This window comes from Miscanthus floridulus, chromosome 9, assembly GCF_019320115.1.
Source record: "Miscanthus floridulus cultivar M001 chromosome 9, ASM1932011v1, whole genome shotgun sequence".
NCBI lineage: Eukaryota > Viridiplantae > Streptophyta > Magnoliopsida > Poales > Poaceae > Miscanthus > Miscanthus floridulus.
The window spans coordinates 69,527,531-69,543,725 of record NC_089588.1 but is presented as its reverse complement, the minus strand read 5'-3'; positions in this window follow the sequence as shown (position 1 = coordinate 69,543,725).

Here is a 16,195-nt window from a genome sequence, read left to right as displayed (position 1 = left end):
GTTTTTTGGGTTGTGGGTGTCAATTTGGTTGCGGCAGTGGATGTGGTTGAGGATTAGGTTGTAGCCCAATCCTCTCCGCATCGCGCGGTGGCACTGGCAGTTTCCTCGCCATTGTTTTGCTTTTGCGCCGCGCGTAGGCGGTGGGTGGGGCGGAGGTTGTCGGGCAGGCAGCGGGTGCGGCCGATGTTGTTCTCGGCAGGCAACGGGTGGGGCGGAGTTGTGGGTGGGGGCATTTTCCTTGCACTTCGCTTCCCATTGTGCCGTGGCGCCACTTGCAGGCAGTGGGTGGGGCGAAGCTTCTTCGGCCAGCATTCCGGCGAGCTGTGGGTGAGGTTGTCCTCCTTTTCATGTTAGTCAGGTGCTTGTGTCTGTATCTCGTTTTGATGCATTACTTGTTCTTCTGCTAGATCTCGTTTTGGTTGTTCTTAGGTATCGTTTATTGAGGACCACATTTGTTGTCAGTGTTACCATGGTTTGTCTTTCTGTGTTGCTCTGAAATGTCTGAAAAATTCTTCAGAAACTATAACATTGCTGCTCCATGTATGTTTCAGTAATCTAGTTCAGAGCAGTTGTTTGCAGAGCTTGACTTTTTGAGATGATTCAGAAGACAGTTGTCATTATTTGTTCGTTGCTCTGAAGGTGGAGGCAGGGCAGTAGGCTATTTGGTCAAAATGGAATTAGGATTGGTCAGGCCACTCATAATTTATTAGAGTGATGGAGTAGGTGAAGTGCAGTGTGAACACTATCTGCATTTTATGTGTTGCTTCAGAAGTACTATAGATTGGAGTGATTTTGGTTTTTGTGTCTTGGTGCAATATCATTTTTTCAATCTACAATTTGGTTGGACTAGTTGTATCCTTCTGATTGATAGTTTCATTGCTATCTGGATAGTAGGAGCTCATATCTTTGAACTGTGTGTTGCATATACTGTACAATAAAGCTATGTTTAGTATGCATCTCTTCATTGCACATTTACTAGTAGTAAATTGCACAGTTTGATTTCTGCAATTTTATTGTTTAACATGTGCAACATCTGACACTTATATATATATATATATATATATATATATATATATATATATATATATATATATATATATATATATATATTTCCCTCTAACCAGGTTAAGTGCTTGTTTGCTCCTGTCCTGCCCAAAGCGATTTCATTGGCGATGCCTCGATTGGTCCAAAAAAACTCACGCTGCCCCGTCGTGCGCTATTGAAGGTGTGTACTTGATCCCTTTTCGATCTGTATTTGGGCTATTTAGTTTTTGTTGTACTGCTCTGAAATGCCTGAAATATTATTCAGAAACTAAAATTGTGAATATGAGGACATGGCGTTTGCTTGCTCTCTCTGATCTCCTAGCAGCAGTGTTCTTCACTGAGCATTCATTTCTATGTTCTAGTTGGTCTCAGTTTATCTTTTTGTGTTTAGTAATATGTGAACTGGTATGAATTTAATTGTGAATATGTTGTTGCTTCAGCAGTCCTTCATAAGTTTTTTGAGCTGCATAATTTTCTTCACCTGCATCTCATTATTACAGTGAGGTTGGAGTGGAGTCATCCAATCAGCTTGCATCTTTTTTTTTCAAACACTATATGATTGACCTTTATTATTTTTTGTTTTATAGCAATGGATGATGTCGAGTTGCCTTCTGATGATGAATCTGCAAATGGTCAAAGTGAAGAAGAGTATGATATCAACTCTGGCGAAGATAACAACTCTGCTTCTCTTGATATGGGCAAGGTAATAAGTTTTCTTGATTTTTTGTTGTTTATGTAGTTGCTTATTATAAAATGATATATCTTGTTCCCTTTTTAGGATCCAAATTTGTCAGAGGATAATGTTGATCTTGTAGATCTTATGAAAGCTTTCGAGCAAATAAAAGGAGTATGTTCTGAAACTTTTTTGTGCATACCAATTGTATTTGTTCTTATTCTTGTGTGCATATCAAGTGTATGTGTTCTTATTCTTGTGTAGGAGTTTTTACTTTTGATCAATGCCAGTTATTGTTTGTTAAAATAATTTAAGAGATGGAAGTAGGCCATGTATCAGCTGGTTCAGTCATGACTTGCCACCAGTTTTTGGAGGCTACTACTAGTATTTAATGAGTGACGCCTTCATCATTGTTAAAATATACAAACCTTCTTGAGTCAATTAATATATAATAATTTCTGAAGAATTAATGCTAGTCCTATGCTACTCTGTTACTTTCTCTATGTCTTGTGTATCTACTTAACGTATCATTTATCCAGTTGTTAATTTACTCCAATCAGTCCATGGCACTTTTTTTATGAACTAATTAACTAATCAGCAGCAGCAGCAGTAGTAAGATGCATGGATTATTATGTGTTTACTTGTGCATAGCTGTTTGTATTGAATTTTTTAATCTTTTTGTATATTGTTATTTTCAGTTTGCTCAGTATCTTAAGAAGAAAAAGAAGTTAGAACGCTCTAGAGATCAGAGGCATACTGGAAAGGTAAATTCAGTAGCAAGTGCCTTTCTTTGACACCATGTTTAATGAATTAATTTTTTTTTGTAACTAGAAACTAATTTTCCATCGGTTTTCACAATATTTGAAATGATAAAGCCAGTGCCAAAGGAAAAGGAACTGTAGGTGATAGTCCATCAACTTCAGCAAGCAGTAGGTGTAATAGCAAGTATTTTGGAGGCATAGTAAGAGAGTTGGATGAGTCTAAAAATAAGATTACCAGAGATCATGGGTTTGGGATCTTACTTGAATATGATGGTTGCTATGCACCTAAAGCATTTGCGCAATGGCTCGCCAATCAAGCTGATTTAAACTGTGGTGATATAGTTATTTGGGGGAAAATCATCCCTTTTTCTGCACAGTCAGTCCACCAATTCTTAGGGATCCCGATTGGTGGTGAAGACATCAACCAGCATTATGATGATTCTACAAAGTCCAGATTCCTTAAAGAAATAAAAAAGACTTCTCTTCCTATCACGAAGACCTTTGGTGACAAGTTGTTACATGGGAATTTGTTCGATGATGACGTCTTTCGGTACTTCAAGGTTGTTGCTTTGTCTAGTTTCCTCTGCCTAAATTCAAGTATTCTTCCTAGCCCCCAAGTACTTAGGAGCTTTGATTGATGTGAAAAGTGTGAAAGATTAGGACTGGTCGAAGTTTGTTTTCAATGGTTGTGGTCGTCAATTTCGACCTACAGGAAAAAGAAAAGACAAACAATCGGTGGCTGCCGATACTTCTTTGCAGTAAGTCTTGTCCCATTCCTCTTTTCTTTCCTACTCATTCCTTTGTCATTATCGACAGAATATGCTCGACAGTCCACTGAGGGGTATCCCGCGATGGTAGATTTGTCGGTGGGGGTGCGCGTGATCATGAACCGGATGGTGACACAAGGCGTAGAGACAGCGATTTAGACAGGTTTGGGCCGTCTGATCGACATAATACTCTACGTCCTGTGTCTTTGGTGTATTGTATTGATCTGTATGTAGATCCGATCTGATAGATCCTATCCGCTAGGGGACCCCTACCTCTCCTTATATACTCTGGAGGAGGTAGGGTTACAAGTAAAGTAGCCTATTTGGTACTATACAATGTCTTGCGGTGCACGCCGAGCAGCTCCGTGCATGCTTTAACCTTGTGGGCCGGGCCACCCCTAGGGGCGCAACCCATGTCTTGGGGGCCATACCCCGACAGCTAGTCCCTGAGCCTGACAGTAGGTGACGTAGTCATGTGGTGCCAGGGTCAGAAAGTAGAAGACCAGCCGAGCAGGCAGCCAGTCCCCGGGCGTAGCCTCGAGATGAGAACAAGCACATTCACCGCAAGGTGAAGTGTGCCCACTTAGTCCTCGATCCTGCTAGAAGATGAAGAATGAATCTGGTAGCAGGGTCAAAGAAAAAGAAGTCTGAAAGCTTGCCGACGTTGTCCGACATGTGCGTATCAAGACCCTAGACGTGCTGCCCAAGATCAGCAGCCTAATCTGAATAGCATAGAGCAGCTTGATAGCACACCGACGAGACGTAACAAGATCCGAGCATCGAGGAGTCCCCGACGTAGCTGGCGATGACCGAGAACCTAGGAGCGAGGAGTCCCCGGCGTAGGCGGCGATGACCGAGCACTGAGGAGCGAGGAGTCTCCAGCGTCGCTGACGATGACCGAGCATCGAGGAGTCCCCGGTGTAGGCGGCGATGTCCGAGCACCGAGGAGTGAGGAGCAAGGAGTCCCCGGCGTCGCTGGCGATGACCGAGCACCGAGGAGTGAGGAGTGAGGAGTCCCCGACATAGGCGGCAATGACTGAGCACCGAGGAGCGAGGAGTCCCCGGTGTCGCTGGCAATGACCAAGCACCGAGGAGTCCCCGGTGTCGCCGGCGATGTCCGAGCACCATGGAGTGAGGAGTCCTCGGCGTAGGCGGTGATGTCCGAGCACCGAGGAGTCCCCGGTGAAGCTGGCGATGTCCGAGCACCGAGGAGTGAGGAGTCCCCAACGTCGCTGGCGATGACCGAGCACCGAGGAGCGAGGAGTCCCCGACGTAGGCGGCGATGTCCGAGCACCGAGGAGCGAGGAGTCGCTGGCGATGACAGAGCACCAAGGAGCGAGGAGTCCCCGGCGTCACTAGCGACGACCGAGCACCGAGGAGTCCCCAGCGTAGGCGGCGATGTCCGAGCACCGAGGAGTCCCTGGCATAGGCGGCGATGTCCGAGCACCGAGGAGTCCCCGGCGTAGACGACGATGTGCGAGCACCGAGGAGTCCTCGGTGTAGGCGGCGAGGTTCAAGCACCGACGTAGCTGATGACGTCCGTGCGGTGAAGTGTGCTCACTTAGTCCTCAAGCACGAAGAATTCGAGCGCTGAGGAGTAACCGGCGTAGCTGGCGATGAAGCACGAGCGGTGAATAGTCTGGTCAACTGGTCGGCGGTGAAGTGAACATTGAGTAGAAATGACCAGCGAACAGTCCGATCAACTGGTCGGCGATGGAGTCCATGAACCAAGCGGTCCAACCAGTTGATTGGTGGAGAAGCCCGAGCACTAGGTGATTCGATCACCTAGACGATGATCCTGCAATACAAACATGTAGAACGGGTAGTACTTGATGCACAAATAAATAAACTCCGGAGAAAAATCAGCAATGGTGATGAAACGGTGTATGCAGTTCGGCGATCAGTTGGAGCGAAAATATATTTATGTTTAATATAAACGCCCGAACAGTTAGTGTGTAGCTGAGTCTCCAGCCCTAGCTAGCCCATAGTCCATAACGTCGAGCGCGGAGCCCGTGCACGTGTAGGAGGAACATGCATGACCAAGGAGCCGCTGTCGACCACCCATAACACAGAGGGCAGACGCTCGTATATGTGTAGGGAGGAGCCAGAGACAGGGCCGTCTCTGGAGGCATCCAAGCATCAACATGACTGTTCGAGGGTTAGAAAAATCGTTTGGAGAGCAAATATGGAGAAAACAGTTCGGAGAAACATTGCGGCGATATATGAAGATTGGAGAATATTTAGAAGAATATTAAAGCGTGACTTAGCTTTGGACGGAGCGTCTGGTCGGCGACGTATGGCATTATCTGGTCGGCGTTGACGGCGAACACCTGGCGGGCGGTGAGTTGTTGGTGAAGGCGACCTCGGAGGTGGTTCCGAGATCGGATCTGCTATCGTAGGGGCTGGTGTAGCAGCGATGAATCGTCGTCGTGGACCGGCATGGATCTCCACGAGATTGACGACGAGAACGCGTTGTTGATTTGAGGACCATCTGGCTCACCATGGATCAAGCGCACACCCCTACCTAGCGCGCCAACTGTCGACAGAATATGCTCGGCAGTCCACCGAGGGGTATCCCGCGATGGTAGATTTGTCGGTGGGGGTGCACGTGATCAGGAACCGGATGGTGACACAAGGCGTAGAGACAGCGATTTAGACAGGTTCGGGCCATCTGATCGACGTAATACCCTATGTCCTGTGTCTTTGGTTATTGTATTGATCTGTATGTAGATCCGATCTGATAGATCCTATCCGCTAGGGGACCCCTACCTCTCCTTATATACTCTGGAGGAGGTAGGGTTACAAGTAAAGTAGCCTATTTAGTACTATACAATGTCTTGCGGTGCACGCCAAGTAGCGTAGTGCACGCCTTAACCTTGTGCGCCGGGCCACCCCTGGGGGCGCAGCCCATGTCTTGGGGGCCATACCCCCACAGTCATGTACATGTATTTTATTTACTGATGTATTTGTAACTTGTTTGTAGGCTTATTTTCTAGATTTTGTTAACTTTGGATCTCGTAAGCCTGTCCCCCAAAATTTGCCAAGAATTCTTTGTTGAAAAGGTTTGATGATCAAAGATTACTCTTCATATGATTGTGTTTCTAGTGATAAGTATGGAAAGCGTCCGGTAAGTGTTTGAGGTCTTATGAGTGTTTTTTGTTGTTTTTGGTCATCTTCAGCTTACTGAGTCCCTTGCTGACTGTAATATATGTTTTTTGTAGCTGAAATCTATTGAAGAAACATGTTATGCTAAATCATTGTTACCGGATGATGCTTGTGCTTCTTTTAGGAAGTCTCTAGATACTGATTGCTATTTTCTTTCTCCACAAGTAGGTGCCTTGTTCATTATGTTGATGAGCATTCCCTAACTTGCTTTTTTCTTAATGAATATATGTTTAGTTGCTGCTTCTTTTTGTAATGGGTGTTGGGTTACATGATTGATATGGGTACTATGAATTTGACAGGATAAAGATGCTCAGTGTGATATTTTCCAAGAGCATCACACATCAAATGGTTTTAGGAGCCCTAATAAACTTGTCATCTCAATGTTCAAGGAAATGTACGAGCGCCATGGTAATGGAGTTTGGGATGATCCAACACCTAGGAACTCTAATGGCAGAATCCCTTCTACAGCTAATGTTAGTGAGGAAGATTCTCAACCAATGTTTGATGATCATGCAGCCCCAATGCGTGATGAAGATTATGAACCAATGGGTCAAGGAGCTAGAATTCCAATGCCTGCTGGTTCAACTACTAATATTGGGGAAGATGTGGCTCCCACAATGCCTGCTACTACTATAGTCAATGAGTAGGTTGTGGATCCCATAATATCTGGTCCTACTAACATTGCTGATGACAAATTTTCTGTGACTGAGAGAGTTGATTCACATGGTACATATAATGGTTCTGCTAGTGAGAATTGTGCGGTTTCACAGGCAACTAAAGTTATTCCTTCTAATAACTCATCAGTTGAAGGTAGATGAAGTGTTCTGTAACATTGTTTCAGCACAACATTGAGTTTTCTATGTTTCTGTTGATCATACTCTTATGATTGTTTTTATGGTGTAGATTCAGGCACAAGGAAGAGGAAGAGGAGAAACATTGCATCACAATCTCCCAGCACCGATGGTGTAGCTTCTAGGACTCGACGTGGTCTGTCTCAACATCTTGGCAAATCGCCTTTGGGCTGCAGAAAGAATGATGATGCTCAGGTATATTGTGATTTGTGTTTGCCCATTCCAAGTATTTTTCCTTGTCCTTCTATAGGAAAAAATGTATTGTGATTTGTGCTAAGACACATGTTGAGCTTTGTTAATTGTGATTTGTGCCATCACACATATCTTATTTGTCCTTGTCCTTCCATAGAAAAGAATTGTCTCTTGTGATTTGTGCTAATAAATCTTGAACTTTTTTACTTATTTTTTGTGCCAATACACTGATTTTTCCTTGTGTATTCAAATTTTTGTTATGATGATTTTGTTTCTTTGTATTTAATATTGATTACAGTTGTAATTGATTTCCTTGAATAATGTATTTTGTGAAATTTAGGCAACTGGAGGTACGTTGGTATGATTCAGTGTAGTTCTTAAGGCCCGTTTAGTTTCGAAAATTTTTGGCTTTTGGCTACTGTAGCACTTTCGTTTTTATTTGACAAAAATTGTCCAATTATGGACTATTTAGGCTTAAAAGATTCGTCTCACGATTTCTCGGCTAACTGTGTAATTAGTTTTTTTTCGTCTACATTTAGTACTTCATGCATGTGCCGCAAGATTTGATGTGACGGGGAATCTTGAAAATTTTTGGTTTTTGGCTTGCATCTAAACGGGGCCTTAGTATACTTCACTCTTGAATTTTTTTCACTACTGTGCTATAATTGTTCACCATAGTGGTACTGCTATAATTGATTTTTCATTGAAATGAAATTTTTGTGGATCTCTGTAGAAGAATTTCCAAATTGCTAGGAATCTTGTAATCCTTGCAACATTTGTGTTGTGTTTGACATGAATCCAATTTTATATTACTGTCATAGGGTGTCGAAATACTTGATGTTTCTTTCTTCATTGCACGTACTCCAGAGTATCAGCCACCCGTTACTACCTCTGCTCTATCGATGGTATGATATGCCTCTATTTTTTGTAATGCTTAACTTGTTTGATGACTGTTTTTATTTGAGCTAAAGTGCTTTTTTCCTGCTATTGAAATCACTAGTGGAGTTGCTGGACTTATTGCATCTGTATGCCATTTTTTAGGCAGGGGAAATAACTAGTGCAGTTGCTGGACCCTCAATGGATAAGATTGACAACATCCCAGGTTTATCCTGCTCTTTAAAAATATGTGTACGAAATCTTTGATATAAATGAAACATATGTTTTAGCATGATTTTTGTGCAGGAGAAGAGCCCAGCAGAATAAATCCTAGTGGTTCTGCTAACCAGAGTGAGAATTATGCAGAACGAGCACATGAGACCGTATCTACATCATTAAAGGGAATTGTAAGTTATAGATCTCTTCGCAGTTTCCCCTTTTTGATCTTCAACACTTCCTTTCTCTGTTAGCGCACCTATGGTGGATGTATATCTTGGCTTTTTCCCCTTGGTTACTGGTCACCATTGTTTGCATTTGGATCTGGTAGCCTTTTTCAGTGTTATTTGTTAACCATTTTTCTTTTTTGTTTTTAGTCCATAGACAATGCGAAATCAGATGCAGTGAAGAATGTTGAAACTTCTTCTGTTCATGATTTGCATGTCTTAGAGTCCAAAGATAATCCCTACCATTCTAAAGAGAATCAATTGGCTGAAAATGCACCTCCCGCTTTGGATCGTACCGGTTAGTATCTATTTCTAGATTGCATATTTGTTAGCAGTGAATTGCACATTTTAGTTAATGCAATTTTGGTATTTGATATGTGCAATATCCATTCTTGTCACCTATAAGCTTAAATCTTCTTTACCATTTTTGCTGTTTGATTAAGCAGGCAAAGCACCTATTGAGAAACCTTGTACTAAAAAGACTCCCTACTTCAATAGTCCTAGTGTACCCTCTTTTAGATTGTTAGATGATGAGGATAATTTAGGTAATTATGTTGAAGATCCTAAACTGAGGCGTCCTGTTGGTACAGTATCGGGTACAACTTGTCCTGATGAGAGAGCAAATTATGTGATTCCACTTGCTGTATCCACTCATGCATCAAGAAGTTAATCATGTGGTACATGTTTTCCCCATTTTGTCTTCTTTCCATGGCAAATCATCGTACTGTATGCATATACATTTTTTTGTTGCTACAGGTGAACAGAACTTCTACTTTAGATCAGAATCGTGGTGCTAATATATGCGATGGAGGTGTCCCTATAAATGTATGTTTTGCCCTTACTTATAGTTGTGTTTGCCTTGTTCTTTCTATTATAACCTGATTCACTTGCAATTTTTCATAGGTTCAATCTAGAACCAACATTAAGCACATATTCTGGGAAGGATCAAATGGAGATGGCTGGGTCTTTGTTAACCCGGTGAGGTCTGATCCATCATGTGGAGGTGGTAATGTTAGGAATCAAGAAACTGATGAGTTTGAAAAAAGTGGAGAGGGAGAAAGACAAGACAATGTTGAAACTGTAAGCTTCTTTATTATCTTAGGTCAATGTTTGTTTTGTTCAATATCTTGTGATCTCTTTTTCTGTCACTAACATGGTAATTTTTTATGATTAGAACATTCTCCATAAGCTTCAACTACTGCTCAAGCTCCAACTGTTGCTGAAGTTTCAACTGCTGCTATTCCTCTAGCTGTATTAACTCCTTCTAGAGAAAAACTTGATATTGTAACTTGGACCTCATAATCTTATCATTTTTGAACTATTTGTCTTGTGTTGTATATATTCAGAACAAAGGCAATTGAAGCATTTTCTTCTGTCCCCTTCTTTCTATCTCTATTTGATTGTTTTTCATGTGATTGCTAGTGAGGTAGTTGCAGAATACGATGAAATATTATGAGCCTTGTTATTTTTTTTAGATTTTTGAACAATTTTATGTGTCTTTTTGTCCTACTTTTTTGTAGGAACCTGTTGCAACACCTCTTCCATTGCAACCAAATGTTCAGCGGTTGGTGGGAGTTACTTGTATCTAAAAAGTAATGGAACCTATGGTTTATCAAGAAGCTCTAAGTCTTTGTCAAATGAAGATAAATGGTTTTCTTCTTGTCTGAAGTTAGTTGTGCATCATCCAAGGAGGTTTGTGTTGCCAAGCAAGTACTAGTTGAGTCCTTATATGGTTCCTCATTCGTAGATACAAGTGTCGAGAAAGGTAGCTGGCGTGTATGATGTTGTTCTGAGGATGGCTGATAGCAAACATTCAGAGTAAGTCTTTGAATCTTTATAACCTCCTTTAGCTTTTTCACCACTTGTGAGTACACTTTAATCAAGTATATCTAAATTTGGTATTCATGTTGTTTTGATCTTTATGATTATTTTTTCTTTTTGTTTCAGTGTCTCAGTAATCAATTATGGGCATGTGATTGTGAAAATAAGTGCACTTGCAAGTTCTCTTAAACCTGATGGAAAGGTTCATTACTTTGTAGTGAATGCTTTATGCAGATTGTTATTCCATATGAAACACCCCCAAGAATTCATACAAACATTTTTTCTTCTCTAAAGTTAGTGTAAGTATGATTTATTTCTTTTTCTTTCAATTATATGCGGTAACTATATGAAATAATATTGACCAATCTATTTGTGTAGGACTATTTTATTGGAAATCATGGTCCTAATGATAGCAAGGAGCAGGAGCTATATGATAATGCTTTGAAATGCTTTAGGGGTGCTGCTCGTGCAAGGCCATTAGCAAACAACCAATATGTGAGTAACCCATGTTTTTATTTTTATTTTCTAAGTTTTAGCATATATGCTATTTGCACTGCACTTCTACTAATAATCTCCTCTTTTTCATTGTGTGTTATTTTGTCAGCTTTATTTTCCAATTCTGTTCCATGATCATTGGTATGTGGTTGTTGTGTATTTTAATCGAAGAAAGTTCTTAATCATGGATTCTTGCACACTGCGTTTTGGAGCAGACTCAGATTTCCATAAAGCTTTCCGTGATGAATTTGTAAGTAGCAGCAGCATATAGACTCGCATCATTTTTGTTTGAATGCAATGTACATTTTTGTTCGAATAAGAAAATGTATGTATTTGTATTCTAATTTATTTTCTCTACCTTATTTTTTAGGTACCAAACTTTTAGACGCTGTGGGTAGAAGTTGTCCATATTGACATGGGTTTCCATAGATATGACGTTGTCTTTGTAGATGTACCTCAGCAGTCCGAGGAGTAGGTTAAATGCAGTCTTTTTGATTTTTATAGATGAAGTTGTTTTTTGTGGTCCTTATAGTATTCTATCTTGTCTTTCTCAAATCTTGATTCAGCTTTAGCAATGATAGTGGTATCTTTGCGATGAAGAATCTTGAGCTCTGGGACCCGAGTGTGTCAATGATGGAGAAGTATTGTGAAGCTGATATTCCGCATGTTCGTATCAAGTATGTTAATGAGATGATATTCAATTATTTCAATAGTTCAGATGATGGTCTGTCTAAAGTCAAGGAATATGATGCTGAGGTAATACTAGTTCCAATGCCACTTATTGTATTTGTTCCATCATGTATTGTATTGATAATTTTTTCCCCTCAGGTCTATGAGAAGTACTTCAAGAGTACATGACCTGCGCGTTGTTGCGTTATTTTTAGATGTCGTGTTTAGGTTGATGTCATATAGGGTGTAGTTTAATGCTACAAGTGCATCGTACTTTGTAAAGAAGCAGCTACGTTGATGAGAATAGTTGTTGCTAAAGTTGTTGTAAATATTAATCTACAGTCTAGAGGATAAACTACAGTGGATGATAATATTTAGTGCTAGTTGCATTTGGAACAAGATGCATGGTTTGTTTGCATGCTTGATTGTTTACTGTTTATTTACCATTATTCTAAGATTTTGTGTTTTGCTGGTTTTAAAGTAGATAGTTGTTTCCATGCATCCCAGTTTTGCTTCCTCTTTTTAGTTTCTTTTTTTTGTCCTGTATGTGTCAGTGTTGTAACCTTTGTTTGCGAAGACAAGGCAAAGCATGAGGGTTGTTGAGCTCCTTCTTGTTGTTCTAAAGAGGACGGTCTGATCTGGTGAGTGATCTTACGTGCATTACCATTTTTATTAGTTTGAACATGGTATACTTTGCTGAATGTCCTCTATGTTCTAATGACACATGCTTCTGATTCTCTTCTTAAATAGGACTTAATTTCAGTTTCCCAAAGGAGCACAAGAGCCATTTTAGTTGGTAAGTTGACCTGGACACCTTATTTTCCTCTATGTCAAAATCTTATGACCTGTACTTGCTTATTTGTACAAGATCTTCTGAATTGATTTCCTTATTTCACATTCCTGCATTTGTTTTGCATCTTCTACGCACATGTCTCTGGTGCTGAGGTTGGCCAGTTTGTAAACTTTGATGATATGTCAGAGACATCCCCCAGCCACGGTGGGCACACTTTTGTGGCCAGCATCACTGTTCACGAGCTGTTCCATCTGCATGAGTAAGTGAGTAGCTTTTATGTTCGTGTCTTGAGTAATGCTCCACTTCCACAGGGACAACTGACTGGTTGATCGCAAGCCTAATTCCTCCAAACTCTAGCAATCTGGTACCTATCTGGGATTTTTTTCAAATATGTGAAAAATAAAGCAAGCGTAAGTACATATCGTACTCAACAAATATAACATGGGGTTCATGAGGCTCAAAAGGCTGACACTGGTGTAACTGCGATTAGCTTTTAATGAGTCATCTTTTAGCAATTGGGTGGCAACAAGTTTATTCAGAAGCCCATATAACACATGATCAGGTAAACATGAATAATGAATAGCATAAACAGTAATCATTAATGAGCATCTTCATCATCCGTATCATTAGTGTTCATCATCTATTCCGTAAGGGTCCAAGGCCGCTCATGACCGTGAGCACGGCTGATATACCAGTTTTATACTCTGCAGAGGTTGTACACTTTCATTATGAGTCGTGATATACCCTTTCGCCTAAGGTAGCTAATCTCTTGACCCACTTCCAAGGAAGGTCAATAGGGGTTTACTATGAAGCCTTTCAAAGGTTCATCTAACAAGTTAGGGCCATTAGATTCACTCAGCAAATAGATATAGGAACCCCCCTATCGAATGGCACAATGACACGCAGCCTAAACACATAAGAGTAGAGGTTGTCCTATACCCGATTCGTCAAGCCATTCTTATGCCATAAAGGTAACCTCTAACAAGCTAGAAAAGGTCCTCATACTAAGCTAAACCAGAGCCATGTAGCCCTCACAGCTGTATTGTAAGTCCTAGATGTTCGCTTACAGATAAGTCCTTAGGGAGAGGAATCTAGAGCACCATAAAAACAACCCAATACTCTAGCCCCCTGATTCCATGTTGCTAAAAAACATCTTTTAGTGTTTATTGCATATACCATTAGTTAAGTTACAAGATCACGGTCTCTAATTGAGCACTAACATCATACTACCCAATGCAATACCCCATCGGTGACAAGGTATAAGGTAACAAAGTACTAGGAAATCCTTAGTGGCAGTCAAGGTAGACACATGCAGTATGAATTAAATGATTAAAGGTGTATAGGACAACAAGGAAGATCCCATGCTATACTTGCCTTAAACTCAAATCCTTCTTCTATTGATTCGTAGCCTCCAAAGAACTTATGGATCACCAACTTCTTTTATATCACCAACGCAAAGCTAACCGACTGGACATGATCTTAAAGCACCACACAAGCATCCATGCAATCATACATGAAGCAAACAATAGATCTAAATTAAAACAGTACATCAATCATAGAAAAATAAGTCAAAGAGTTTGAAACATGATTCTACGCATCGCTACGAACACAAAGTCACGAGAGGCACGCTAATCGGAGCTACGGTGAACAAGGTACAACTACCGATAGATTTGCTTTTATTCGAGAATATGAAAAACTACAAACTCCATTTATTTTAATTATAAAACATATATAAGATACTCCAAAGAATTATCTAAATGGTATTAAGTCAAATTTAGATTTAAATCTGAAAATGAGAGTAGAATAAAGCATATTTTATTTATAAATCTAGTTGCATAGTTATTAATCAAATTATGATTTAAACCATGAAATTCCAGAGCTCATGACATGGAAGACATTGATACTAATGCATAGATTATGTCGTTACGAATCTAACGCAACTTGAACGGGTCAAATCGGAGTTAAAACAGAGAAGATATGGCTAAAACAATGATAGTGGCAATTTTGTAAATAGATGAAACTTATTTTTCGAAATAAAATAAATAAAACCTAATTTTTAAATCTGCCAGTGGACCGCGGGCACTAATAGGAGAAAGGGCAGGGGCTATTTAGAATAAAATCAGGGACGACGGTTTATATACTTAAAAACATGGAGGACTCTTTAGCAAACGACCCGCGAAGGGGTATCTTCTAATCTAGGCTGTTGATCTCAGATCGGATGGCCGGAAACAAATTGATGAGAGAGAAGACATGGCCGGCGCCAGAACAGGAAGAGGAGACAGCGGTGGACATGGCCGATGGAGACCGAGCTCATCGACGTTCTTGGAAAACGGTCTATGGTTCATGATTGCATGAAACAAGGGCACCGGGCGAGCGAGGGGATGATGGCGAGCTCACCTATGGTACTCTCGATGGCAGAGGATGCACAGAGACAACGCGTGGCTTGGCGGGGTGACGGCGTACGGTGGCGCTAGGTTTCGCAGCAGCGGCGGCGCTATGAGCTCGGGTGGAGGCGGTGACTTGCGCTAGAGCTATGCGAGGGCGATGCGACGCAGAGTCTCTGGCTTTTATCGGGGCGGAGTGACGTGGGCGGCACGGCAAGGCGGTGTCGTGGCGGCATGGGGCTCTCGGCGGCGGCGGAGTCCATGTAGAGCACGAGAGGTTGAAGATGCCCCCGCTAACAGCAGGCCCCGCCTGGCAGCGACTGCGGTGGGAAGGAGGCGCGGCTTGCTGGGCTGTGCGAGAAAGAAAGAGAGCTAGGCCGAACGGGAAAAACAGGGAAGTGGGCCGAGCGGGAGAGATTGGGAAGAGAGAGGTTTTCCATTTTCCAAATCCTTTTCTATTTTGTTTTCAAAACCAAATTCAAATGTAAACCAAATCAAATTCGAATATGGTTCAAAATACACTTTTCAATTTAAATAAAAATGAGAAGTTTTGGTAAGTTTTCCAAAAATAAATTTTACAAATTTTTAAATTCTTTTATTCTCTAATTTTCTTTTCTTTTATTTCAAAGCCATTTTCAAACTCATTTCCAAAAGCAATTTAAACCATTTTGAATTTCAATCAAAACCACTCGACCAAATAAATCAAATGCACCGGCATGTATGCACATCCATGTTGCTGTTCCTTATGATGAATTTTAATAAAATGAAAAATATTCTTTTTCCTATATTTCATATGCACAAAAATTCACAAATAACTCATTTTAATCCTATTTTCAAAATTGAAATTTTTAGGGTGTTACAGTTCCATCATGTATTGTATTGATAATTTTTTCCCTCAGGTCTATGAGAAGTACTTCAAGCGTACATGACCTGCGCGTTGTTGCGTTGTTTTTAGATGTTGTGTTTAGGTCGATGTCATATAGGGTGTAGTTTAATGCTATAAGTGCATCGTACTTTGTAAAGAAGCAGCTACATTGATGAGAATAGTTGTTGCTAAGGTGGTCGTAAATATTAATCTACAGTCCAGAGGATAAACTATAGTGGATGATAATATTTGGTGATATTTGCATCTGGAACAAAATGCATGGTTTGTTTGCATGCTTGATTGTTTACTGTTTGTTTACCATTATTCTATGATTTTGTGTTTTGCTGGTTTTAAAGTAGATAGTTGTTTCCATGCATCCCAGTTTTGCTTCCTCTT